The sequence below is a fragment of the Haliaeetus albicilla genome, chromosome 3 (genome assembly GCF_947461875.1).
Source record: "Haliaeetus albicilla chromosome 3, bHalAlb1.1, whole genome shotgun sequence".
Lineage (NCBI taxonomy): Eukaryota > Metazoa > Chordata > Aves > Accipitriformes > Accipitridae > Haliaeetus > Haliaeetus albicilla.
The window spans coordinates 9,287,501-9,303,689 of NC_091485.1; the positions used below are offsets into that span (position 1 = coordinate 9,287,501).

At 42.7% G+C, this 16,189-nt stretch overlaps 1 long non-coding RNA gene across 1 annotated transcript; it reads left to right on the forward strand.

Annotated features, from left to right (window-relative positions):
- Nucleotides 1-95: 95 nt before the first annotated feature.
- On the forward strand, nt 96-5,387 carry LOC138684675 (uncharacterized). The gene is made up of 2 exons (XR_011323914.1): nt 96-2,337; nt 4,015-5,387. It is a non-coding gene; the product is annotated as an uncharacterized lncRNA (long non-coding RNA).
- Nucleotides 5,388-16,189: the final 10,802 nt, after the last annotated feature.

Here is a 16,189-nt window from a genome sequence, read left to right on the forward strand (position 1 = left end):
CCGGGGCGTAGGGAGGCGGGGCCTGAGGGGCGAGGGGCGGGGCGAGGGGCGGGGCGTGCCCACGGCCGTTGGGGCGGGTGGTGGCGGCGGCCATGGCGGGCGCCTGTGAGGCGAGGAGGGGGCCCGACCCGCTCGGTTTGGCCGTGCGGCCCCGGCTTGGTCTGGCCGTGGGGTGAAGGAGAGCTAACCTAAGTTCTGGGTGGCTGTGGGGAAAGCCCGGTTCGGGGTTTGGTGTGAGGGAGCCCCGCCAGCCGGGCCTCGCCGGTGGAGGAGCTTGAAAAGAGGACATCGAAAGCAGTGAAACCCAAATTAGTTCGGGGTTTGGGTTTGTTGTTTTGGGTTTTTTTTTTCCTAGGGGGACAGTTTTAATCTGTATCGTGCCTTTTGTCAAACACTCAAAAGATTTAAAAAGTTTTAAGCTTTTCTAGGTTTTTTTTTTTTTGTGCATAGAAGTTGATTCCACATGTGCCCAAGTATCAGAGATCATGGTCTTACTATCCATTTCTGATCTGTTTCCATCACCTGTAAGGCGTCCCTCTGATAACGAATCATTCTTAAGTCACTGAGTTCAGGCCGTGTTTAATATTACGGTTTATTACGGATGTCCTGAACTGTCATAGAAATCATGGCAATTTGCAACTGAGCGATGGCCAGGGCCCCCAGTGGGGTGATCTGGATATGTCTGAGTACCTCTATTTTTCAAGACAAAAGATGAGATCATAGCAGATTAGAGAATTATATCTGTTAAAATTTTATTTTCTTATTTATTGATATATTTATTGCCCTCCCTAACCAAGAAATTCAAATCAAGAAAGATACATGCTGCAGTAGTAGTCTAGTTTTACTTGCATAGTTACTGGCCTAAAGAAATGGGATCATGAGCGGGTATCACACTATATGGATGTGCTATGACCTGTTTCAGCCATTTGGCTTCACAAGCTCAAGGATTTTGCCAGTTTTCAGTGGCTACAGATGCAACCTGCTACCCCACAGGCTGTGTAGGAGTCTCAGCGGGACCTTCGAGACATCCACTCTGCCTCCAAACGCTCTACCCTACATGTGCAGAAGGCCCTGGAGCAGACGGCAGGCTGAAGTATAAATGGACTACTCTACAACAGAAAGCGTGGAAAGGGAAACAGAGATATGACTATCTACAGCTGTCCAGTGCTTCCTGCCCCCAGATCGTACCTGGGATATCATAAAATAATCGAAGCTGAACTGAAAAGCTGGAAGCCTTGGGTAGAGGGAGAAGACAGCTCTACGTGACTGTGCAGAGAACGGGGCGGGGGGTGCAGGAAGAGAAGCAGCAGAAAGCAAGCAGGCATCCAGGGGAAGCACTCTGTGTAGCACAGGCAACACTTCGGACCCTAAATCACTGCTGCCTGGCCTTTATCTCTCCGTGTGCCTGCACGTTCATGAATACTGGCTGTTGGCAGCACTGTAACCTGACACAAAAATATTGCAGCTTGGCAATGTCTTTTTCCAGTGGGTATGAGAGGAAGGAAACTCTGCCTGATCACATACAAGATACAGCCAGAAATGTTAGCTGCTAAGGGAACAAATGACTCCTTGCACAAAAATGCACGGATCCAGTCATCAAAGCATGCTCTAACTGAGGAGTGCTGTCCCGGAGGATGGAGGATGGCTGCACAGCAGTCAGGTTGCGCAGCAACCCCCTCACTCAGTGTGCCCTGCCAGGGTTGCAGTCCGGCGGGAGGAGGTCGGGCAGTGCCAAAAACCTGGGGCATGTTATAGGAGTTGCATTCGTTGCTGTGGGAACAAAGCTGGCTCTGACTGTGATTGTGGGCATAAGTGTAGGCTTTTCCAAGATGGATTTGGATGGGGGATTCCTCTATGACACGAGAAGTTTACTCATCTGATAGATAACCTGCTGATGATGTCCTGTAAAGAGGAGGGCCCCAGGCGCTGCTTGTGTTGTAGAGATTTGGAGGTGCACATCATGCCAGAGAGTGTGAGGGCACTGTAGCCCCATGCTGCAGGGTTTTCTGAGGCTGGTCCTCACAGCCTTGGGCCACCACCTCGGGGATGGTGCTTTCCCAGGCAACTTGAAGGAGCGCATTGCAGGGCGCTGCTAGCGCCAGGTATTGCCAGTGATTGCCTCCTTTCTGCCACAAAGGTCTGGCACTGTCACCCCCGTGCCACTCCGACACCTCCCAACACCGAGAGAACTGGGATAAATCAACACAGAATATGGACTTGAAAGTGCCATGGGGAATGCTGTAACAGGACCACAGCGGTATGGCCAAAAAGCATGGGAAGCTGGGTATGTATCCAGACAGATCAGCCTAGACAAGCCCAGTTTCTTACACACTTTTTGTAAGTATTATGTCTGACCAAGTCCTCTCTCACATGGGATGCTGGGCCTTTGGTCTAACCCGAGAAAGTTTTTTTCTGAGTTCTGACGTTACAGGATCTTCTCTTAGGTCTGAAAAATGGAAGTACCTGGAGGGCAGTGTATGAGAAATTTAGAATATTGGATAATTATGACAGAATTAATATGCCTTTTAGGAACACGTGCATTATAAGGAAGTAATGGTGGTGGTCAGTGATGTTCCAAGGATGGAAGAGGACATACTCTGGGCTAATCGCCAACTGCCAGTCTTCGTTCATGGCTAGTGTCCTTACTGAATTCAAATCTGTCCTTGCTGTTTTCCGTCATCTCCCCAGAAAATAACTTCTTCACTTTTCAGAAATATATGTCAAAATAATCATCCTCTTTCTTCCCCCTTTGGTGTAATTTTTGAGGCACAAGAAGAACTCAGTTCACTGAACATCAGAAAAGGCTGTGATGGTGCCTAAGCAGACTTCGAAAGTCACTCTGTAGCCTTGTTCACATCTTTTATGTGTCTCAGTTTGGTTCTGCCAATGGAGTTACATCAACAAATTCCCATAAGGGAGATATTACTCATACTGACAAAAGGTTTCTTTAGCTTAAAATAAATTCACCAGTTAGATATTGGAATAATTTCTCTTATTCCAATAGCAAAATAGTAATTTTGATGGTAAACTCAAGTCTTCAAGTCAGGTTTGGCAGGCAGAGGTGGCTTAGTGATCTCCATGTGCTCCCTACCAAACTCAGTTATGCCCATAAGCTTTTAGATAGAGACTGAGAAAATACAATAATAGTCAAAAAATGAGAAATACTATTTCATATATTTATCTAATTATGTCTAAATAATGACATGAAAATACAATAATGTTGCAAATATGTTTCCACTTCCTGCAGAATGTTTCCAACCTGTTATACAGCATTTTTAGCCTCATCTTCTTTTCTGGTTTTATGAGGAAAATACAGTGTTGGATATATATTGCACATATTGTTAATTGAATGCATGTTGAGAAGAAATCTGGTCTTTGATAGATTAAATAAAAGTTTTACGCTTTTCTTTATTGGCTGGGGTCTTGGTGTAAAGGAGTATGTATTATTAGACATGGGTCATTCTGCATGTTACTATGAAAAGCAACAATCATATCTTAGGTTTAAAGTTTAATTATGTGCAGTTTAATTCTACAGAAGAATGTTTAAAAGTTGTTAAATTAGCAAAGCCAAGTACTTAAAGGTTGGGGGCTTTGTTCTTCTTGTATTTGTTGAACTTAGCCTGTCTTTAGTTGTCTTCATTGTATACATGCGTTATGAAGTAATCATTAATGAAGTTACTTCATACTCAAATTACTGCCTGCTATTTTTACTGTAGGTTGCTTGCCTCCAGTAGCAACCTGGATGAATAGTGCCTGGTGAATGAGGCAGCTATGCAGTATTTCAATTTCTCCGCACTAGTTATATCGTGGCCCTAGGCCTAATTCGCTGTACGGTATTCTTAGCACAGAATTATCCTTTTCCTCATAGCCTTTTTTTTTTTTTTTTTTTTGTGACTCCCACTGCCACAGTACCTGAATGTCTCAGAAAAATGTATGAATTATATTTTTCTTTATAATGTCAGTGTTAGGCAGAGGGTTATTATATTCATTTTCTGAGTGACAATTTCCTCCTAGGACCAGAATTCAAAACAAAAGTGCCATAGTTCTTCAGTGATGAAGCACCCAATGTGGAAGACACAGGACGGTGTCTGGGAGAGGGGCTAACCACCCGCAGCACCCGTTGCCTCCAGCTGGGACTGCGAGCGTTTAAAACTTTTGGAAATCAGATTCCAGCATGGGGACACTCCTGACGGCTTCTGCAGGGCCAGCGTTTCATCTGAAGGATCAGAGCTGGAGCACTGAGAAAATAAATAATAAACAATAGTGACCAAAACCATAAAGATGAGTTTAAATTATTTGCCAGCTTCGCAGAGGATACCCATACAACAGCTAGGAACGACACCATTGCCTTCAACATCTTGAGTACAAATCCAGCCTCTCACTGTTTGCCAGTTGTGGGATCTGCTTCAGAAAGTGTTTCAGTGCATGGGGAATGCTACCTCATGGGTTTGCTGGGATTTCTTTCCCTTGACCCTGCATCTACCAGTACACTACTAGAAGGGATGACCTAAAGTTACTGACTGGGTCTATTAAAATTCAGTGTCAGACTAGTTTTTAATGGCCACTGATTGATTCTGGAACTGCTGGTCCTGTGTTCAATAAAAGTTAAGATTTCCAGTGTATCTTGAGCATAATGTAAGCCTGTGGCATCCTTTTCAAATACATTTCTCAAGATAAAAAGAGTAGATATTGTCACATGAATAGATTTAATTTAAAATGTTTAGAATAAGTTTTTAGAGACAATTTTTCCTTTAATTCACCTCACTGAAGACTGAAAGTTGAATGATGCTGGTGAAAAAATTTGAACTGAACTAATCTTGACTATAGCTATTTCCATTTTTCTTGAAGGCTGTATTTTAAGTATTCTATGAATGGCTTATATTCCCACTGCCTAAATGGATTTCTGATTTTCCAAAGAAAAAATAAACTAATTATTTATAAATACCATCAAAATTAGCTCTCCAAACAATGACTGTAATTGCTGGCTGAAAGAAATTCCACAGAAAATCTCTCTGATTTTCTTTTTTTTTTTTTTTTTAAAGGAAGACCTAATGCAAACATGACCTAGAAAACTGCTTGGGAAACAACAAAAAAAAAGGATAAAAGGATGAAACAGCTTGTCACATAATCAAACTGATTATGCATTGTGGTTTTGAAGCAGAAGCTCTAAAAGGAGACATGATAATAGGCATGCATTCCAGAGGGCGTACACATACACACATGAGAACTCAGAAATGTAATCTTGAACGTTAAAATCATATTTTACACTTCAATTCTGTATTAGCAGCAGTTCTAGCAGTTCTTGTATAACTTGGATAGGATATTGTTCCACGCTATAGAAGAACCTCTTACAAAGACAAAAAATAAATTCTGTAATATTTTCCTGACGCATCTCTTCATGCTCATTTAAAACTAAACATACTGAATTAATATCAATAGGTCATCTTATTTGTACACACACATATGTATTTGAATGCAACCACATCCATTATACATGTATTTGTAATGAGTTTGATCCTGAACCATTGTTGCACAAGTTAACATGATATTTAGTCATTTCCAGAAGGATAAGCCTGATCCAAACCCTTTGGTGGTCAAAGAGATTCCTGGCATTTGATGAGGGGTCCGGTTACTGACACCAGGAGCTGGCAGACCTTTTTAATCTGTATGGTAATGTCACTCTTCCTTGCTACTTGACACTGTCTTACACCCAGTAACTTGGTGAGCACAGGTATGAAAAGTGCTAAACTTCTAGCCCAGCAGTCTGGAGCTGTCACGAGTTTCAGTTAGGAGGAAATACAAACAGCATTACAGGTTTGTATGACGCAATCCCCATTCCCGGTGCAAAGTGTGCAAAGAGAAACATCTGCTGAGCCTCAGAGCTGCAGGGGAGAGGGGAATACGGCACAGGGTATCCAATGGTCATACAGCAGCCAGCTCCTGTTGGGTAAAATTTTGTTTCCTAGGAAAGCGTCGTGGTTTAACCCCAGCTGGCAACTAAGCATCACGCAGCCGCTCACTCATTCCCCCCACCCAGTGGGACGGGGGAAAGAATCAGGAAAAAAAAACTCGTGGGTTAAGATAAAGGCAGTTTAATAGGACAGAAAACAAAGAAAATAATAATAATAATGGTGGTAGTAATAATAATAATAACAACATAATTAGAATATACAAGTGATGCACAATGCAATTGCTCACCACCCACCAACTGACACCCAGTTAGTTCCCAAGCAGCAATCCCTCCCAGCCCCACTCCCCCCAGTTTATATACTGGGCATGACGTCACATGGTATGGAATACCCCTCTGGCCAGTTTGGGTCAGCTGCCCTGGCTGTGTCCCAGCTTCTTGTGCCCCTCCAGCCTTCTTGCTAGCTGGGCATGAGAAGCTGAAAAGTCCTTGACTTAGTGTAAATGCTGCTTAGCAACAACTGAAAACATCAGTGTGTTATCAACATTATTCTCATACTAAATCCAAAACACTTATACCAGCTACTAGGAAGAAAATTAACTCTATCCTAGCCAAAACCAGGACAGAAAGGTAACAAACAACTCCCTAATTTCTGTCAAAATACAGATTCCTTTTTAAAATTATTTTTTTCTTTTTTTTTTTTTTAATGTGAATATTGGTGTGTATTGGTGTACAAAACTTCTGTAGTAGGCAATAATTTTTTTGGAAAATTTAATGAACTGCTTTACCACCCATTACAGATGAATTTGTAAGAAAGGCTTGAACCTGTCCCACCGCAGCGGCCATGAAGTGCCCCGTGCCATTCAAGTTGGAGTTGGCATCGCAGGTGACTGGTTTTATTTTTCCTCTCTGTTGCCCACAGCGGGACACAGCCTGGACAGATACCATGGGTGACAGAAGGGAAATAATTATATTTTGGAGGGGAGAAAAAGTGCTTTCTATTTAATGTGGCTCAGCTTAAACAAGCGGCTCAGAAGACTTCATACCACGCTAGCATTAAGAAAAATTGTTAACAAGGAAGGTGTTTCTTACAGAGATAGAAGACTGAATAATACTTGATGGGAAAGAGATTTAGGAGAGAAAAATATTGACCGAACATGGGGGAAAAAAAATCCCAATGGTAAATCAGTCAAAGTATACCAGCTACAGGAAACTGCAGTGTACTGAACAGGAACTTTTGATACATCTTCAGGTTTAAGGTAGTGAGCTCTGCTTTGGACCTAAAGCTGGAGTTCAGCCTCCTTCTTATGCATAATAATTAAAAAAACCATACTCTTTGCACATTGAGTAAATATTTTGATACTTAAAATAATAAGCCATCCATCGATAAATTTCATATCTACATTGTTCATTCATTATGCAAAGTTACTTTATTTACGAGATGACACAGATACTTTTCACGTATGAAAATATACAGCTAAAGCAACCAAAATAAACAGCAAGCAGCCACACAATAGACCCCAAAGTATCAGAAATAGTCATTAAACAAAGGTATAGATCATTATTTTGCCATTCTTGTTTCCTACCTCGCAAATGGAGTAAGCCACTATACGAGATGAAACCTGCCTGGTTTGTCAAAGAGGTGAAGAGAAATGTTAAGACCAAGGTCCAAATCACCAACATGACTTAGGAACCCAATTTCTATTCGATTGCCTAAATGTTTCTGAGGATCCATGCCTACGTCATTTAGCTTAAGCTGTGACGTAGTTAATTTGACTCACTGGATGAAATAGAAAAAAAGAAGATGAGTTTGCATCAGGAAAACACCATGAAATAGAGAAAATAGGAAAGAATGTTTTATAGAAACAGCAGAAGCTGCATCAGTTTGATCATTTGGACAATCACATATGACATAACTCAAGTTGGCATTTCCAAGCACCTGAGTTTTAACTCTCACATGCTAATGTGTTTTGAGGCAAGTTATTTTGTTTCATTTTTCTTCACATTTCTAGTCATAAATATAACCATTCAAAGAAGTAAAATACCAAAGCAGGGATGGCTAGGGAATGAGGGCAAAAGCAATCTCTGCATTAGTGAGCCTTACAGGACATTCTGCAAATAGCTTTGCATGAAAGAACCAAGGGGAAGGATCATATACCAAAAGCCTGCAGTGCACGCTGAAATTCACTCATGAAATGCAAACTTCTGCACAGTCAGCAGTACTAATACTTAGAGAGTAGATGTTCACCTTTCATGCTGCATTAACTGTCAGCAAAACTAAACTTACACAAGGCTAGGCTGATGTTTTTGCCTCATTTTGAGTGCATGAAAAATTGTCATTTCACCAAGGAATATTGGCAAGGTAAACTACAACATTCCTCATAGTTCCTTCCCCACTTCTTCCATTTCTTCCATCCAAAAAGTCCATCATCCATGTAATCAGCAGCAGCAAAACTTTTCTTTTGCTTCAGACCACCTTCTACGGGTGAACAAACCTGCATCCACCCAATCTATTCCAGTCTCTTACTTCAGGCTCTTGAAGTTGCAGAGTCTCAGGGAAGATCTAGTCCCTCTCTTTCTCGTCATCTCTGATGCTGCACAGTCTCTGCACAGACCTCCTCCTGCAGCTCCTTAACTTGGTGACACAGATCGTCAATGAGCACACATCTCCTACAGGCTAGAAGACCATGTCCCGCTGCCCCAGCCTCCACGAGAGGCATTCCCTACAGCCCAAGACGTGGAGAGCTGCATCCTCCTGGAGCTCTCTCTGGGTGGAGGCCTCTGGCCCTGCTTGAGTAGTGGGGTTGGACATGATGACCTCCAGAGGTCCCTTCCAACCTCAGCCCTTCTGTGACTCTGTGGTTCTGTTACAGTGAAATCGCTCCAGTGCCTGCTGGGGACCGTGCCCTGCAGTGCCTCACCGCCATTGCTGAAGACGTGGAAGCTGTTCAGAGCAGAGTCGCTACGCGTCCTTCTGCGCAAACGGCTGTATGAACTGCAGCATCCGTTTGCTGCCTCTGTCACCTCCTTTATGAAATGTTTTCCTGGTTTTGCGATTTATGCTTTCTTTTAGTAGCCTTTCTTTCAATAGCAGGAGTTGGACCTTCAGAGATCCCACCCAGCCTAAACCATTGCATGAGTCCCATAGTTGCTCTAACAGCTGATTGTATTTTCTACAGCCATTGAATTCTGAGTCTGTTCAGCTCTGCTACTCCGTCTGGACAAGACGTCCAGCACACAGCCAGACAAGTCCATAATACGATAGGTGAACAACTGGCTGACGGGTCGGGCTCAAAGGCTTCTTGTAAATGGGGTTACATCAGGGTGGCGCCTAGTCACCAGTGGGGTTCCCCAGGGCTCAATTTCAGGGCCAGTGCTCTTTAATGTTAATAATAAATGATCTGGATGCAGGAATCGAATGTACATTAAGTAAGTTTGCCGATGATACTAAACTAGAACGAGCTGTGGACTCCCTCAGGGGTAGAGAGGCCTTATAGGGAGATCTGGATAGTCTAGAGAGCTGGGCAGTCACCAACTGTATGAAATTTAACAAGAGCAAGTGCCAGATTCTCCACCTGGAATGGGGTAATCCTGATTATACATACAAATTGGGGGACAAGAGGCTGGAAAGCAGCTCCGCAGGAAGAGATCTGGGGTTTTGGGTTGATGGCAAGTTCAATATAAGTCAACAGTGTGCCCTGGCAGCCAAAAGAGCCAACCGTGTCCTGGGGTGCATCAAGCAGAGCCTAACTAGCTGGTCGAGGGAGGTGATTGTCCCACTTGACACTGCACTGGTGCAGCCCCACCTCGAGCACTGTGTGCAGTTTTGGGTGCCTCAATGGAAGAAGGACATCAAACTGTTAAGAGTGTGTCCAGAGGAGCACAACCAAGATGGTGAAAGGCCTTGAGGGCAAGACTTCCAAGGAGCAGCTGAGGTCACTTGGTTTGTTCAGCTTGGAGAAGAGAAGGCCGAGGGGTGACCTCATTGTAGCCTACAACCCCCTCAAGGGGGGCAGCGAAGGGGAAGGTGCTGATCTCCTCTCTCTGGTGACCAGCAATAGGACACGAGGAAATGGAATGAAGCTGCATCAGGGGAAGTTCAGATTGGAATTAGGAAAAGGTTCTTCACTGGGAGTGTGGCTGGTCACTGAAATGGGATTCCCAAGGAAGTGGTCATGGCACCAAGCGTGTCAGAGTTCAAGGAGCATCTGGATAACACTTTTAGTCATATGGTTTAGTGTTAGGTAGTCCTGCGAGGATCAGGGAGTTGGACTCGATGATCCTTATGGGTCCTTTCCAACATGAGATATTCTATGATCTTTTCCCTGTTCCTAGTCTGTCCTTGCCTTCTACAAACGTTTATTTCTCCTTCTCCTCTCCTTTTCCCCTCTCCCATTCACTTCCCTGTTGCCTTAACCTCCGCACTGGGCACCTTGCAGAAGATATTGTATTCAAGGATCTAGTGATCCTGAACATGTCTGCTCTACTGGGCCTTGTACATAGGCCTTGAGCAGCCTGTTCGTTAGCGTGTGCGGCCACTGTGTGGGAGCTTGCTGCCCCACGCCAGCCTGAGCTGCGCTGGTGGGTGCTATGACGGAGATAACCTTCCAGCCTGTTGGGAAACTATCTGTTAGCTGGACAGCCTACTCGGATAATCCAAAACTTGTAAGACCATTGAGAAAGGTCGATTGTGTGTGGATCACGGGGTGGAGCGCAGTGCTCCTGCCCGGGAGAGCACTGCCCGTCCCTCACCGTTACCCCGAGTGGGTGCAGGTGGGTGCCGGACTTCTTGCCCCACGGGACCCTCGGGATGTGCCGGGCTGCACAGGTCCCCTGGCCGCGGGGTCACCTCAGCCGCATCGCGGTCACAGAGACACCCGTGGGCAGCTCCCACGCCGTACCGGCGATTTCACCTCCTGCGTGGCCTCACTTTTATCTAACCATGCAGCAAGAAGTTCTCACACGAAGGTCGTTTAGGAAGAGAGTTGTTTTCTTGTGAGGAAATCTCGTAGTAGCTCAAATGATCAAAAGGGGGAGAGCGTCTCTCCATGGACAGGATCTGCTCTGCCCAGCATCCCTTGGGAAAATCCATCTGGGCTCCATCTGCTGCTGCATGGACAAGGGGCACCCAGCATCTGAAGGGATGTAAGATGTACTCACTATCTATATTCTTCTTCGCATCTTACAAAACCTGCTCTTTTATTAAGCCATTTGTCGTTGATATCCATAAGGAACCCTGCTCCATCCCTCTCCCTTTCCACCTCACCTCCTTCCCAGTGCAGAACAACCTTCTCTGCCTTTTCCCTGCCCCGGTAACCCTGCTCCCTCGGCGCGCCGTCCCCCGCACCTTTAGCTCGCTTCCCACTTCACAGCCCCAAGAGCCAGCCCATAGAAAGACTTCGAGATGCTGGTGAGACAGCGTAGAATCCAAGTACCGGGGGCTGAAAGACTCTGTCACCCACCTCAGTGCGTTTGCACTGCATTTACATTTCTCAAACTATAGCATGTTCCTCAAATTGTGTAAATTAGTTGTGTTTATACTATTAATAATAATAATAATAATAATAATAATAAAAAGCGTGCTATAGAAGTTGACAGATCTGCACGGGAGAGTTGCATAGATGCCTCATACAGAAACCAGCCAGGGAGCGGTTTATCATTCCCAGACTATTTGTGGTACAGTACGTGTGCTTGATAAATGCTACCAAATCACCCAGAAACATCTATCAACAAGCAAGAAAAAGGGGAGCTGCTGAGGTGACTTCTGCACACCCAGTTTTCTGCTTCTTGTTTAGCACTTTGTGAGAACGGCTTTAAATTATTCTGTTTTCAATGGCCTTTTGCCTGTTTTTTTTTGACCGTCATTAGTCATTACCTGACTTGTACTGGAAGCGCTCAGGATCAAGGGAAGCCGAGGCGTTTTGGTTCAGTTGCTTACATGAGGCTTGTGACAGATGGCAGAACTTTATTCTTAATGAGAAGTTTTTCCAGCCCAGGTCTCCAGCGAGAGAGTGCTCCCTAATCCTGCAGCAAACCCAAGGTCACTGCGGTAGGACAACCTCAGGTGGGTACCAGGAAAAAGCACGAGCCCCGGGGTGGTCTGTAACAGTCTGCCCACGCCATGAGCTTAATAGATGGTGTTGTTACCCCTAGCACGGTTCTGCACCTTTTTGAACACCTGGGCGTAATAATAAGGATGGCAAAAAAAGGATAAACCTTTAGCCTCGAGGAAAGCTGAAAAAGAAGTTGGCGCGTTCATGTTGGAGCCAAAAAAAAAAAAAAAATTGTGTTATTTACTTGGACTTCATTGCAGCCTGCATCCAACTGCATCAAGCATTAGTCATCTTCATAGAGTTTTTAGTAGAAGGAATGACTAACTTAATTATAATAAACCCAACTTTCTTACTTTATAATACAGTACAAAACCAACTAAAATATTAGCAGGTAAGCTCTAAAACCACAGAGGCAGCTTCTGGTCATATTTGAATGATATAATCTGTAATAATTCTCTCATGCTTAGGTATATTTTTGCCAGATGTATACCAATAGAATTGTTATCACAACCTTTTCCAATTTCTCCCGATAAAAGGCATCGATGTGAATAAAAAATTATGGCATGAGGTAGTGATCAGCTTTAGGATATGTAAGAGTCATTATGATTTCTATCTTGTATGTTTGTCACTTTCTGTATCAAAATTTATATCTAAAAAATATTTTCTGATCCCCTTCCATATATGTAACATCTGTTAGGATGTAAACACAGATCTTTTTGTACTGTGTGAAAGAGGTTGATGTTCTAGAAAATGCTAAGAAAATGTTTTAAACATGATCTTTTTTTTTAAACGTGATCCTTTTTTTTTCTTTTTCTGAGGTCTGTGAAGAGAGTATGTTTTCCTTCTTGCTATTTCCATCGCATACAGGAAAATTTTATTTTCCTTTATTTAATCAATTCATGATTCAGAGAATTCCTAAAATAAACCTAATGTCTCTCTAGACATGCAAAGAATTACAGGAGTTGTCCTGAGCTGATATAAATTGTTATACTTCCATTGGAGCAAATCTTTGATTGTTTACATCTTCTGAGGGTTTGCCTCTGGACTGTGAGAAAGAAAGTGGTTTTATTCTTTGCTTTTGTAAGTGTTTGATATTCCTCGTAAACTATGACATAAATCAATTTTGCTATCTTGTTGTAGCTATATTACATTATAAAAATCCTCTTCTGAATGTTGGAAATTTGATCTGCCTTTTTCAGTGCTGCAGTTTAAAAACAAATGGAATAAATTTTAGGTGGGCGTTTATGAAATTGAAAAAAGGATCGGAGGCCTCTTGGGCAGTGTTTTTCCTTGCTGTTGGGGTTTTTTTTTTGTTTTGCTTTTATGGCATACAAACAGGACCTACCTTACCTATTTTATCACAGATAATTGCATCCAAACCTTTCCAGATACTAAAAATAGTTAATCCTCATGTATTTTTGTAAAATACCTGGGTTTTATCCCTTTTCTGCATCACTATTATTCCACATATTGTTATTTCCCTTTGTCCAGAACTATTCCTTTTTTCCAAAGAGATTATTAGATGCAATTTGACAATATCTTGGAAGAAGCTTTAATAAATAAAGAATGACTAATGGGGGTTTAACCATTATTTCACATCACTGTTCGCTTCCAAGTGAAAACATCAACCTACATTTTTAAGGAAGTTATTTGTGTGAACAGCCTATTGATTTGTTCAAATAAACAGCATAGGGTTATCATTTGTCTTTTTGTCAGTATTTTCTCATATAGTAGTTCCCTTTCTTTCCTTTCTTTCCAGTTACTTTAAGTCCTATCTTGATTCTTACAAGCACATGTCATGGTTTAACCCTGCCGGTAACTAAGCACCATGCAGCCGCTCACTCACTTCCCCTCACCCAGTGGGATGGGGGAGAGAATTGAGAAAAAAAAAAGTAAAACTTGTGGCTTGTGATAAAGACAGTTTAATAGAAAAGAAGGGAATAAACTAATAATGATAATAATAAAATGACAATAATAATAATAAAATAATTGGAATATACAAAACAAATGATGCACAATGCAATTGCTCACCACTCACAGACCAATGCCCAGTCAGTTCCCGAGCAGCGATCTGCCCCTCCCAGCCCCACTCCCCCCAGTTGATATACTGGGCATGACGTCACATGGTATGGAATACCCCTTTGGCCAGTTTGGGTCAGCTGTCCTGGCTGTGTCCCCTCCCAACCTCTCGTGCCCCTCCAGGCTTCTCGCTGGCTGGGCATGAGAAGCTGAAAAATCCTTGACTTAGCCTAAACACTACTTAGCAACAACTGAAAACATCAGCGTGTTACCAACATTCTTCTCAAACTGAACCTCAAACACAGCACTATACCAGCTACTAGGAAGAAAGTTAACTCTATCCCAGCCGAAACCAGGACAGCACATTATGACATGAATATTTTACTTGTCAGTACATGGACATCCTTGTGCTTTTAGCTTGTATATATTTTAGCCTTTCAAAACTTTAGAAATTATATTTGTGTCTAAGGGACTCAAATGTGTTGGCTGTTGTTTTGCTAAGTGATCTGCTTCATTCTGAGTATGATTGAATTCTAGAAAGGATCTAGTGGCAAACCAAATATTATACATAGCTACAATATATATTAACCTACAGAATTGAATACTATGGCAATCATTTAGTCTTTGTATCTATAATAACCATAAAAAGAGAATCACATCTGAACTCAAAAGTCATCTTGAACGTTGGAGCCTGAGATAATCTGGTTTAGGGTTTACATTTTGTGATCACTCTGTTGATTTACGTCTCATTTGACAAGAAGGTATCTGATAAAGTGTCTTTTGAGTTATAGGACAGGAAGATTAAAGAAATGTAAAGGTATCACATCTTTGGAGCATGAAGCTGGGCTCCAAGTCCAAGAGGTGACCTACCTTGCAAAGGTGCTAACTCCCAGCTGGCGTCGACATGAGTCGTTCTCACTCATCGCATTATCCCACCGAAATCCCTGTGTCTTGTTCTGTCTGCTGTTACATGCGACATGTCTTCCCTGATCATGCATTCCCTCACCTAGTTCTCTTCCCCCAAATTTGACCCCAAATCTCTCTTCTCCTTAAACTCTTTCAACAAAACTCTGTGTATGCTTATAAATAATTTTAAATTCCATACAGAATTTTAAAAGGCAAGACACTGAGTAAAACTTGACCATGACTTGTTCTTCATATTCTGTTTTCCCACAGCCTCCATTTTCCGCATGGTGTATTATTTCCCCTGTTTCTACCTTATTTAGAAATTTATATTATTATGGTTCTATAAAGAGATTCCCCATTTTGCCTTCTTCACATACAATAATTTACTCAGGACAATGAAAGTTTTCTATGTCTGAGAAAATATGTGATTAAGACCTTGCCTGTATCAGTGCAGGACAATTGCTCACCATCCTGTAAATCTGGTTGAGTTTGGTCATTTGCAGTTCTTCCCTTACGGAGTCAGTGGCATGTTGGTCACCTACAGCTTTCTTAAACAAAACTAAATTTTGTTAGAAGAACAAATTCTTCTTTCTTTTGAAGAAAAGGTCACTGTAAAATATCTTTAAAAGGAGAAATACTCCATAGAACTGTTTGTGTTGCTTAACACCCTAACATCTCATGGCAGCAGCATTAATTAGATCTACCTTCTCCAGCTCTGACCACTGAAGCTGGTTCCTCTTCTTGCTTTTCTCAGGGGCCAAACCTTTCGACCCTTACAAGTTCTTCATGTTCCTTTTCCAATATTATACCTGTTGCTGAAATCCCTAACACTAAGACCTGGTTCTCCAGTTGTCCGTATCGTGGGGTACCGCCTGTCCTTCCCATCCCCACATCCCTTCTGTAGAAAATTAGCACAGTGGAAGGTAATGCATTTCTCCCTTCCACCTTCCCCCACCGCATCCATCCTGCCCTACTGTGGACCCAGGGATGCACGTACCAACCCACAAGACCGAAGGCAATCTGAAGTCCGGTAACCTGAATACAGCTTAAGATGGCAGGCCTTCCACCGAATTTCTGAGCAAACCCTTCTGTCCTGCCAGCTCTGCACTAGGGAGCTGTCACCTGCAGCTGAGGTGCACAGTGGGTTGGTGCATTTTGTTATTTCCTAGATTGCTGCAGTAAGTATTGCCTGAGTTTTTTGATCAATTCCCTCAACCCATAGAGCAAATATAATAACCAGGCAAGACATAACATTCATAAATGAGGATGCTTCTTATCTGTCAGAAACGTTACTATTTTCTGT